The sequence below is a fragment of the Dasypus novemcinctus genome, chromosome 10 (genome assembly GCF_030445035.2).
Source record: "Dasypus novemcinctus isolate mDasNov1 chromosome 10, mDasNov1.1.hap2, whole genome shotgun sequence".
Classification (NCBI taxonomy): Eukaryota; Metazoa; Chordata; class Mammalia; order Cingulata; family Dasypodidae; genus Dasypus; species Dasypus novemcinctus.
Genome location: NC_080682.1, coordinates 85899150 through 85911703, shown reverse-complemented (window position 1 = coordinate 85911703; position 12554 = coordinate 85899150). Strand labels below are relative to the sequence as shown.

Genomic DNA, 12554 nt, shown 5'->3' with positions numbered 1-12554 from the left:
TAGTGTCCTTTATTTATTTATTTATTTATTTTTAAAGGTTTATTTTATTTTATTTTTATTTCTCTCCCCTTCCCCTATCCCTCCCAGTTGTCTGCTCTATGTGTCCACCCGCTGTGTGCTCCTCTGTGCCCACCTGCACCCCGCCAGTGGCACCCAGAATGTGCGTCTCCCTGCTGCATCATCTTGCCACATCAGCCCTCCACGCACGCGGCACCACTCCTGGGCAGGCTGAACCTTGGACCTCCCATGTGGCAGGTGGACGCCGCATCTGTTGGGCCAAATCTGCTTCCCACTAGTGTCCTTTATAAGCACTATAAGCTTATAGTGCTTATAAGGTTAATCCACATTACTCTTGTTCTTGATGTTAAGGGAACCCAAAAGATAAGGAAAAGATGCTGCCATGTGACAGAAAAGCCAAGGAACCCCAAGGTTTGCCAGCCAGCCTGAAGAAACCATGAGCCAGTAAATTCATTTCATTAAGACAACAGTTTTATGATATTTGTTTTAGGAGCTGAGAAACTAAAACAGTAATTTTAAATCTTCCCACAAAGGAAAGTCCAGGCCCAGTGGGTTTCACTTTTAAAGAATAATACTAATTCTTCGCAAAATCTGCCAGAAAATTAAGGAGGAGGGAACATTTCCCTAATCATTCTATGAGGCCAATATTACTCTGAAACAAAAACAGACAATGACCACAAAGAAGAAAATTAGAGATCAATATCCCTCAAGAATATAGAAACAAAAGCCTTCAATAAAATATCAACAAACCAAGTGCAGTAACATATATTATACATCAGAATTATACATCATGTCCAAGTGGGATTTACCGTGGGAATAAAAGAGTGGCTTAATATCCAAAAATCAATTAAAATATTCTAACATATTAATAGAATAAAGGATAAAACTACATTGTCTCAATAGATACAGAAAAAGCATTTGACAAATCCAACACCATTCTTGATAAAAATGCTTAACAGACTAGAAATAAAAGGGAACTAACTTAACTTGATAAAAGGAATCTATAAAAAACCTACAGCTAACACCATACTTACTGGTAAAAGTCTGAATGCTTTTCCCCTAAAACTGGGAACAAGGCAATGATGTTTCCTCTCAACACTTATATATAACATTGTACTGGAAGTTCTAGCAGGTGCTATCAGGCAAGAAAAAGCAATCCAGACTGGAAGGAAGAAGTTAATCTATCTTTATTCATAAAGATTAGGTTATTCATAAATAACCTGATTCTGTATGTAGACAATCCCAAAATTCCACCAAAAAAACTACTAGAACTAATAAATGAGTTCAGCAAGGTCACAGGATACAAGATTGATATGTAAAAATCAAACTGTATTTCTATATACTAGCAATAAGCAATCTTATTCTATTTGAAGATAATTGTCATCATAATGATAAACAATATTAAGCTTCATTTTTCAATCAGAAAATTGTAGATTTACAGAAATATCATGCACAAATTACAAAGTCCCCATACACCCATGCCTATTTTCTAAAAAAAGATTATTTATTTATTTATTTAATCCTCCCTCCCCCCCTGTAGCTTGCTTGCTGTCTGCTCTCTGTGTTCATTCACTGCGCGTTCTTCTTTGTCTGCTTGTCTCCCTTTGTTGCATCATCTTGCTGTGCCAGCTCTCTGTGAGCATGGGCTGTCAGCTCTCCGCGGGTGTGGGCTGTCAGCTCTCTGCAGGTGTGGGCCATCAGCTCTCCGCAGGCATGGGCCAGCCTGCCTTCACAAGGAGGCCCCGGGATGCAAACCCAGGGCCTCCCATAGGTAGACGGGAGCCCAGTCAATTGAGCCACAGCCACTTCCCGCCCACACATATTTTTAACATTTGGCATCAGTGTGGTACATTTGTCACAATTGATAGAGAACCTTATTATAATATAATATTAGCTATGATCCATAGTTTAAACTAGAGTTCATAATTTGTGTTGTACAGTTACTATGGTTGTTGTATAGTACTTTTTAAAATGTTTGTTTTAGCAATATACATACAATCTAGGGAAGCACATGTGGCTCAGGTGACTGGGTTCCTGCCTACCACATGGGAAGTCACTGATTTGGATCCCATGCCTCCTAAAAAAGACAGCGAGCTGGCATGACAAGCCGGCGTGATGGGCAGGCGCACAAAGCTGACACAAGAAGAAAAAACACAATGAGTGACACAACAAAGCAGGGAGCAGAGGTTCCCCGGGCTTCCTAAAGAAGACATTAAACTGACTTGACGGGCAGGCATGGCAAGCTGACGCAACAAGAGATGTAGGGCGGAAAAACATAATAAGAGACACACAAAAAACAGGGAGTGGAAGTGACTCAAGAGAATCAGCACCTCCCTTTCATATCAGAGCTCCTGGTGCCTCCTAAAGAAACAAGGAAGGAAAGCAGATTTGGCCCAATGGATAGGGCGTCCCCCTACCACATGGGAGGTTCAAAGTTCAAACCCTGGGCCTCCTGACCCGTGTGGAGCTGGCCCATGCGCAGTGCTGATGTGCACAAGGAGTGCCTTGCCACCCAGGGGTGTCCCCCACGTAGGGGAGCCCCACGTGCAAGGAGTGCACCCTGTAAGGAGAGCTACCCAGTGTGAAAAAAGTGCAGCCTGCCCAGGAATGGCGCCGTGCACACGGAGAGCTGATGCAGCAAGATGACGCAACAAAACAAGACACAGATTCCAGGTGCCGCTGACAAGAATACGAGCGGTCACAGAAGAACACACAGCTAATGGACACAGAGAGCAAACAACTGGGGGGTGGGGGATGGGGGGTGGCGAGGAAGGGGAAAGAAATTAAAAAAAAAAAAACAAGGAAGACAAACAGACACAGCAAGTGAGAAATCAACAAGGGGGTGGGGAGAAATAAATTTTAAAAGTAAATCTTAAAAATATATATATAACACCTAAAATTTCCCGTTAACCACATTCAGATACAGGCATACCTCAGGGATACTGGGTGTTTGGTTCCAGACCATCACAATAAAGCAAATATCACAATAAAGCAAGTCACATGAAGTTCTTTAGTTTCCCAGTTCATATAAAAGTTATGTTTACACTATATTGTCATCTATTAAGTGTGAAATAGCATTATGTCTAAAAATACAATGTACATACCTTAATTAAAATATGACACAGAGATATGAAGTGAGCCCATGCTGTGGGAAAAAATAGTGATAATGGACTTGTTCAACGCAATTGCCAGAAACCTTCAATTTATAAAAAATGTAATATCTGCAAAGCACAATAAAGCAAAGCACAATAAAATGAGGTATGCCTGTATATAATTCAGTAGTGTTAATTACATTCACAATGTTGTGCTGCCATCACCACTACATATTACCTAAACTTTTCCATCACCACAAACAGAAACTCTCTACCAATTAAGAATTACCTCCCGGGAAGTAGATGTGAGTCAAGCAGTTGGGCAAAGCAAGCCAGACACAAAAGGACAAATATTGTATGATTGTGTTACTATGAACCAAATATATTGTGTAACATATTGTATGATTCAAAAAAAATTTATATATATCCAGTACATTTAATTAAGAAATATGTTTTTATTCATCACTATTTTTTTACTTAATTATTGTATATATTTTCAAATTTATTAAATGTACAAAATAAAGTAAAAAAAAGACAGCGATGAAACAGGCTGACATGGTGAGCTGACACAACAAAATGATACAACGAGATGATGCACTGAAGAGACAAAACAAGGAAACACAATGAAAGATACAACAAGCAGGGAGAAGAGGTAGCTCAAGTCATTGGGTACCTCCCTTCCACATGGGACGTTCAGGTTTGGTTCCCAGTGCCTCCTAAAAAGAAGAGAAGCACACAACAAATAGAGAGAACAGACAGCGAGCGCAAACATTGAGGGGGTGGGGGAGAAACAAATAAATCTCTAAAAAAAAAAAGAATGAATTCCTACTCCTTATTCTCACCTCAGCCCCTATTAGCCTGTATTCTAATTTCTCGCTCTTTGAATTTGCTTATTCTATTTGTTTCTTATCAGCGAGATCATACAATATTTGTCCTTTGTGTCTGGCTTTTTTCACTCAACATGATATTGTCAAGGTCATCCATGCTGTCGCATGAATCAGAACTCCATCCTTTACACGGCTCAATAATATTCCATTGTGTGTATATATCATATTTTGTTTATTGTTTCATCTGTTGATAGACACTTGCATTGCTTCCATCTTTTGGCAACTGTGAACACTGCCGCTATAAATATCAGTATGCAAATATTTGTCCAAAATCCTGCATTCAATTATTTTGGGTATATACCTATAAGTGGGAATGCTGCATCAAATGGTAATTCTATAGTTAACTTTCTTAGGAACTGTCAAACTGTTTTCCACAACAGGTACATCATTTTACATCCCATCATCAATGAATGAGTGCTCCTATTTCTCCACATCCTCTCCAACACTTATTTCCCATTATTTAAATGGCAGCCATTTTAATAAGTATGAAATGGTATCTCGTCATAGTTTGATTTGAATTTCTCTAATTGCTAATGATATTGAGCATATTTTCATGTGCTTTTTGGCCATTTGTATATCTTCTTCAGAGAACTGTCCAAGTTTTTAGTCCATTTTTAAATTGCGTCTTTTAGTTGTTGAGTTATAGGATTTTTTCCTATAAATTCTGAATATTAAACTTTTATTATATATGTTTCCAAATATTTTCTCCCTTTGTGTCTTTTTACTTTAATGATGAAGTTCTTTGATGCATAAAAGTTTTTAATTTTGATGAAATCCCGTTTATCTAATTTTTCTTTTATTGTTCATGCTTTGGGCATAAAGTCTAAGAAACTATTGCCTAACACAAGGTCCTAAAGATGCTTTCATATGTTTTTTTCTAGGAGTTTTATAGTCCTGGATCTTAAATTTAGTTTTTTTATCCATTTTGAATTCATTTTTTAATATGTTGTGTGGTAAGGGTTCATTCATTTCCATATACATAACCAGTTTTCCCAACACCATTTGTTGAAGAGACTATTCTTCCCCAATTGAATGAACTTGGCACTATTGTCAAATATTAATTGGCCATAGACGTGAAGGTCTATTTCTGAACTCTCAGTTACATTCCACTGGTCTACAAGTCTTTCCTTGTACTAGTACCATGCCGTTTGACTACCTAGCTTTGTGGTAAGTTTTTTTTTTTTTGTTTTTTTTTTTTAAAGATTTATTTTTATTTCTTTATTTCTCCTCCCCTCCCCCGGTTGTCTGTTTTCTGTGTCTTTTTGCTGTGTCTTGTTTCTTGTTTCTTTGTCCGCTTCTGTTGTCGGCAGCGGCACAGGAAGTGTGGGCTGCGCCATTCCTGGGCAGGCTGCTCCCTCCTTCGCGCTGGGCGGCTCTCCCTATGGGTGCACTCCTTGCGCGTGGGGCTCCCCTACGCGGGGGACACCCTGCGTGGCGCGGCACTCCTTGCGCGCATCAGCACTGCGCATGGGCCAGTTCCACACGGGTCAAGGAGGCCCGGGGCTTGAACCGCGGGCCTCCCATGTGGTAGACGGACGCCCTAACCACTGGGCCAAAGTCCGTTTCCCTGTGGTAAGTTTTAAAATCAGGAAATGTGAGTCTTCCAATCTTATTCTTCACTTTTAGGATGTTTTAGGCTATTCAGGGTCCCTAAATCTTCCATATAAATTTGATGATTGGCTTTTCCATTATTGCAAAGAAGGCTGTTGGAATTTTGACTGAGATTGCACTGCATCTATAAATCACTTTGGGTAGAATTGATATCTTGACTGTATTTAATCTTACAATCCATGCATAGAATGCTCTTCCTCTTATTTAGGTCTTCTTTGATTTTTAGCAATGTTTTGTGGTGTTCTGTATATAAGTCCTATACATCCTTGGTTATCCTTATTCCTGGATATTTTATGCTTTATTTGCTGTTTTGGTTTGCTAAAGCTGCTGGAAGCAAAATACCAGAAATGGGTTGGCTTGTATAAGCGAATTTATTAGGGCAAAAGCTTACAGTTCTGAAGCTGTGAAAATGTCCAAATCAAGGCATCATCAGAGATTCTACCTCACCAAAGATTGGTTTCTTGCAATCCTGGACTCCCGCCACATGGCAAGGCAAGATGGCAGCTGATCTCTGCTTTCTCCTCTCGGATTACATTCTTCAGATTGTTCTGTACTTGTATATAGAAGCACTACTGATTTTTGCATGTTGCTCTTGTACCTTGCCATAGCGCTGAACTTGTTTATTAGTTCTAGTAGCTTTATTGAAGATTTTTCAGGATTTTCTATATATAGGGTCATGTCATCTGCAAATAGGGAAAGTTTTACCTCTTCCTTTCCAATTTGGGTGACATTTATTCTTTTTCTTGCCTAATTGTTTTGGCTTGAATGTCAAGTACACATTGAGTAACAGTGGTGACTATGCATCCTTGTTTTGTTCCTGGTCTTAGAGGGAAAGCTTTCAATCTTTCACCATCGAGTATGATGCTAGCTGTGGGTTTTTCATATAAGCTCTGTATCATGTTGAAGATGTTTCTTTATTCCTAGTTTTCTAAGTGTTTTTATCAAGAAGTGGTGCTCGATTTTGTCAAATCCTTTTTTTGCATCAATTGAGAAATACTGAGCTTTTGAACATTATAATTCTCCCCAAATTGATTCAATGCAATTCCTATCAAAATCCCAACAGTCATTTTGAAGAACCTTACAAGCTGATCCTAAAATTTTATGGAATTGCAAATGACCTAGAATACTAAAGCAATTTTGAAAAACAAGAACTAAGGTGGTAAACATACACATTCCAATTTCAAAATTTACGATAAAGCAACAATAATCAAGAAAGTTTGGTACTGGCATAAGGATAGACAAGACTTTGAAAAATCAGTGAAAGAGAACTAAAAGTCCAGAAATTAACCCTTATATTTATGGTCAATTAATTTTGACAAAGTTGCTAAGGCAATTTAATGAGGAAAGGTCAGCATTTTCAACAAATGGTGCTGAGATATCTGGATATCTATATGCAAAGAGATGAAGTTAGACCCTTATTTCATACTATATACACAAAATTTAAGGCAAAACTAAAATATAAAATTTTTAGATGAAAACATAGGAGAAAATCTTCATAACATTGAGTTAAGCAAAGATTTTTTAGATAGGAAACAAAGCAAAATCCATAAAAGAAGAAACTAATAAATTGGACTTCATAATATCACAAATTTTGCCCATGAAAGGATACCCTTAAGAAAATGAAAGGCATGCCAATGACTGGGTGAAAATATTTGTAAATCATACATCTGATAAAGGACTCTTAAGCCAAATAAAAATCTTGTAATTGGGAAGCGGACTTGGCCCAGGGGTTAGGGCATCCATCTACCACATGGGAGGGCCGCGGTTCAAACCCAGCCTCCTTGACCCATGTGGTGCTGGCCCATGCGCAGTGCTGATGCGCACAAGGAGTGCCCTGCCACCAGGGGTGTCCCCGCGTAGGGGAGCCCCATACACAAGGAGTGTGCCCTGTAAGGAGAGGCGCTCAGCGCCAAAGAAAGTGCAGCCTGCCTAAGAATGGCGCCACCCACATGGAGAAATGACGCAACAAGATGACGCAGCAAAAAAGAAACACAGATTCCCGTGCCGTTGACAACAACAGAAGCAGACAAAGAAGACACAGCAAATAGACATAGAGAACAGACAACTGGGGTAGGGGGGAAGGGGAGATAAATAAATAAATAAATAAAATCTTAAAGACAAAATCCTGTAACTCATTAACAAGGAAATTAATAAAGCAATTTAAAAATGGGCAAAAGATTTGAATAGATATTTCACCAAAGAAGATATAGAAATGGCTAATAACTACATGAAAAGGTGCTTAACATCATTAGTCATTAGGGAAATGCAAATCAAAACCACAATGAGATATAACTTAATACCTATTAGGATGACTATACTTAAACAGTGAGATAATAGGGAAGCAGCTGTGGCTCAAGTGATTGAGCGCCCACCTACCACATAAGAGGTCCTGGGTTTGGTTCCAGTGCCTCCTAAAAAAGAAGACCAAGACAGTGAGCAGATGCAATGGTCTGGCACAATTGGCTGGCACAATAAGATAATACAACAAGAGACACAAGGAGAAAAACATAATGAGAGACACAACAAAACAGGAAGAGGCAGTGGCTCAAGCAATTAGGTGCCTCCCTCCCACATGGGAGGACCTGGGTTCAGTTCCTGGTGCCTCCTAAAAAAAGGAAGACAAGCACACAACAAGCAGACATAGCAAGTGCAAACAATGAGGTGGTGAGGAGAAATAAATAACTCTTAAAATAAAGAGATAATAATTAGTGCTAGGGAAGATGTAGAAAAACTGAAACTGTCATATATTGCTTGTGGGAATATAAAATAGTACAGCCATTTTGGAAAACAGCTTGGCAGTTTCTTAAATGATAAACATAAGTTTACCATATTGCCCAGCAATTCCACTTAAAGTTATATATACCCAAGAGAAATGAAAACATACATTCATACAGAACTTGTACACAAATGTTCAAAGCAGAATTTTTAATAGCCCCAAAGAGGAAATAACCCAAATGTCCATCAACTGATGAATGAATAAAGAAAATGTACTATATATGCATATAACAGAATATTATTCAGCCATAAAAAGGAATAAAGTATTGATATTCACTAGAACTTAAATAAACCTTAAAACATTAAGTGAAAGAAACAAGACATAAAGGCATATTATATGATTCCACTTTATATGAAGTGTCTAGAAAAGGTAAATTTATAGAGACAAAAAGCAGAATAGGAGCCACAATTGGCTGCAAAGAGTAGGCACTCAGAATCTTCACTAAATGATGACAATGATCTAAAGGTGGTTTGTGGTGGAGTCTGCACAACTCTCTAAATTCATCAAATGATGAATTATAAACTTTAATCAGGTAAATTTTATGATATTTAAGTTATATCTAAATAAAACAATTTTTAAAAAAAAATTCTACATGAATTTTAATTGTTTATATCTTCCAAAATTACTATTCTTTAAATCCCTAGGGGTTGTATTAAAAAGAGTTCAAAACTTTTATCATTCTTGTTTTGCAACCAATTTTTTAACTTAGTAAATTTTTAACAAATTGTGGAAGCTTAAATTCTCTGAAGTTTGAGTCATTTTCTCTAACATATATAATCAGTATAAGTTTGATAATGATTTTCTTTCATTCCCTAATAACCCAATGAGTTGATGTAATCAGGAAAAATGATCTAATGACTCAAGCTGTAATAGTACTTTACAAAGCTGTAATGATTCTAAAGCCCATAAATCTGCTGAAGAAATAAAAATACCACCTGTCAAATAAAATAATTTACACATTCTCTGGTATGTACAGTATAAATTATTGTCTAACTTTGGCTTGATATTCACTTTTGCACCCTAGGTTTTTAACCCTTTTCTTCCCCTTTCACTTAGAGAAAAAGAATTTATAAAAAGTCTCAAACAAATATAGTACAAAGGTCTTTCCTCAGATCTCAGGAAATAGATCTCTAACTGATCTATTCCCCCAAAACATATAACCTAGATAAATAACTTTTATCTGTTCTCTGTAACGAATTTACCCTTGTGAAGAGAGATCATGAATGATACATACAGTATATTTCTCTGTAGATGACCAGAAAGCTACATTCCTGATCAGTTATCCTTTCTCCATTTGCTGCCCAATTCTGAGTCTCACTAGTAGCTTCCAGAAGAATCTGACTCGGGCTGTGTTTGATCCACAAAGGCCCTGATGGCAGGCTGTGGTCTGTCACTATTTCTGTCCAGTCTCTGAAAAAGAAAAGTCATTCTCTCAGTCTGTGGTTTACGGGAGGAACCTTAAAATTATGAAGGTGTGCAACAATTAAATTTTATGTCAGTCTTTAGGTCTTAGTTTCATTCCAAGTATGTCCTTTCTAAATGTTAAAATTCTGGGAAAATGTAGTTACAGTTGAATATTCATTACTCATTAAAACTCAAGTAGGTAGATTTTTAAAAAGCCAATTCTTTAATTATCTGGCCTAAAAGGGATTTAAATAGAAAATATAGCCAGTGTCAATTCAACACTTATCTATTGAGCACCCATCACTCAACAGGTCATATACATTTATATATATTCAAATAAGGAATAATTTTTGCCTTCAAGGAGTTCATAAGTTGTTGGGAGAGAATGAACCATAACTGAATACAATTTAAGTCAGACTGGGATAAGTTTCACAATATTTTTAAATGTTACAGAAAGAGAGATTGTAACTGGGAATAGTTGGAGAAGGTTTCAAAGAGTTGACATGCAAAAAGCAAGTAATGCTTCTAACTGTAAAAGAGTAGGCAAAGGGGGAGAGAGTTGAGGTGTGGCTGTAGAATCTGATGAGTGAGGACATACTGGGAGACCAGCAAATATGACAACAATACTAGCTAACATTTATTGAGCACTTACTATGTGCCAGGTACTATTCAAAACTCTACATGTATTAACGTATTTGTCACAACAACCCTATGAGGAATGCGTTATTATTCACATTTTATAGACGATGAAACTGGGGTATAGAAAGGTTAAGTAACCTGCTCACTGAAACAGCTAAAAGTTATGGAGCAACGAACCTTCAAATCTATAATTAAATACCAAAACCTGTCTTATTCCTCATCATACTCATAAAAGTAATTAACAGGTCTTTTAATTACCCCTTCTCTCAATTTCTAGGCCATCCATGGCTCAAATGCTCCCTTCTCTGCAAAGCCTTTCTTGATCCTCCCAGGAGAAAATAAATATTTCTCCTCTGAACACCACAGCTTTTTATCTGTATCAATCTTATGGGAGTTATAATATCTTGTTCCTGGAATTACAGATTTTACATGTGTCATCTTTTTAAAATTCTCCTTTAGTTTGATCCACTTTCTATTCTCCACAACTCCTACCTAGGACAGTGCCTGGCACATAATCTATGGAGCTTTTTTTAAAAAAATCTTTGTTCCCTGGGCTGGACCTGGGGCTTTCTGTCCACCCTCCTTCCCAAATAACCTGCAAAGGACCCACTAGGTTATGGAGCACTTATTCTTTGCAAGACACCGTGCTAAGCATTTTACAGGAATTATCTCACAAAATCCTCACAGGGATTCAATTCACCACTCAAGAGCTATTTTTAGCCCTACTCTGACAAATAAAATACACTCAGTCAATGAGACAGATGTACCCGTGCCTTTAAGGAGCTTTCATTCTAAAGAGGTTGGTACTATTGGTATTCCTGGCTCTAGAGATGAGGAAAAATGAGGTTCAAAGATGTTAAATTGTTTGTTTGCCCAGGATCACACAGCAAAAAAAATGGAAGAGTTAAGGTTCAAATCCAAGTCTCCAGAATTGACATTCAGGTTTCTATGCACTTACACACCGTGTTCTAAAGGAGGCACTTAATAAACACTTATCGAAGGAAACAAAATTTAGAATACCAGTAAAATGTAAAATCATCCCAAGGGGGATAATGAAAAGTTTCACTCACGGTTTTTTTCGTTTTGTTTGCTTTTTATTAGAGGAAAACAGGAAATGAGCAAAAGTGTATAGTCTATGGAAGTCACCGTGATATCCTAATACGTAGTAGCTCAGAACTGTTGCTCATCAAGAGATTTCTTCAGGAGACTAGCTGAGGACTGAGGATTTCCAGGAGCCTGTTCTATGTCCCTCAAGTGGCTTCCCCTGAGTAGTGTCCTTTAAAGTCGTCCCTCCTGAACATCAGTGCTTTGATGCACACAGCCAATTAGCAGGGAGACCGTGGGCTATTTCTCCTATTAAACAGGCGAGTGGAGTGAAAGCTAAGGATGCATAGTTCCTTAGCCATGGCGCACATATTTCTCAAAGGTGCATTCAAACCCCAAGAGAAGAGGCCCTCAAAAATGTGTGACTCCTTACTTCCCATTGGAGGGGTGAAGAAAGTGCTAAGAGGAGAGTTGTCAGGAGAGACCCTACAACTCCTCCGAGCTCCTCTGTCCCACTGGGTACTGAACACCCCTCTTCCAGCTGGAGGCCACGAGCTGCACCGCCGACAGCCCCGCCTCCGTCTCCCCTGCACCCTGAGCTGCCTAACGGCTTGCTGGCGTTCCCCTCCCCAGCTTCACCTCTGCAATCCCACAGTTTGGTCTACCCTAACCATCTTCTCAAACAAAGGTGGTTTTAGAGGAGCGATACCAGAACAGACAGATCAGGCAGAAAGAGGCGTCAGGAGGCATAAGTTTTATCCACCACCCACCCCCAATTTTTTAGCCCAACAGCAGTCCTCCCGACGTTACGTCAAGTTCGTTAAGCTAATTGGCGAGAAAGATCTGTAAGGATCAGGTCCCCAGCCCAGGAGAATCCTCCAAAAGCGGAGCCGGCGGCCTGGGAGGCCGGCTGGGCCGCCAGGCGCAACCCCCCGCGTTGGTAGTTAGCCGGGCAGTCTGCGCGCGCCACACGCGACCCGACGCAGGAGGCGTGTCCGCCGCCGGCGCCCGCGCCCGTCGCCCCGCCCCACTTCCCGCCATTGGCCTGTTGCGCGGGCGCCTCGGACTCGTCGCCCAGCCCTT

The 12554-nt window shown here is 39.1% G+C and overlaps 1 long non-coding RNA gene across 1 annotated transcript; it reads right to left on the bottom strand.

Moving 5' to 3' along the window:
- Positions 1-467: 467 nt before the first annotated feature.
- Positions 468-12410, bottom strand: LOC131280069 (uncharacterized). Its single transcript, XR_009187649.1, has 3 exons — positions 11498-12410; positions 9619-9794; positions 468-3826 (listed from the first exon to the last, which is right to left on the bottom strand). It is a non-coding gene; the product is annotated as an uncharacterized lncRNA (long non-coding RNA).
- Positions 12411-12554: the final 144 nt, after the last annotated feature.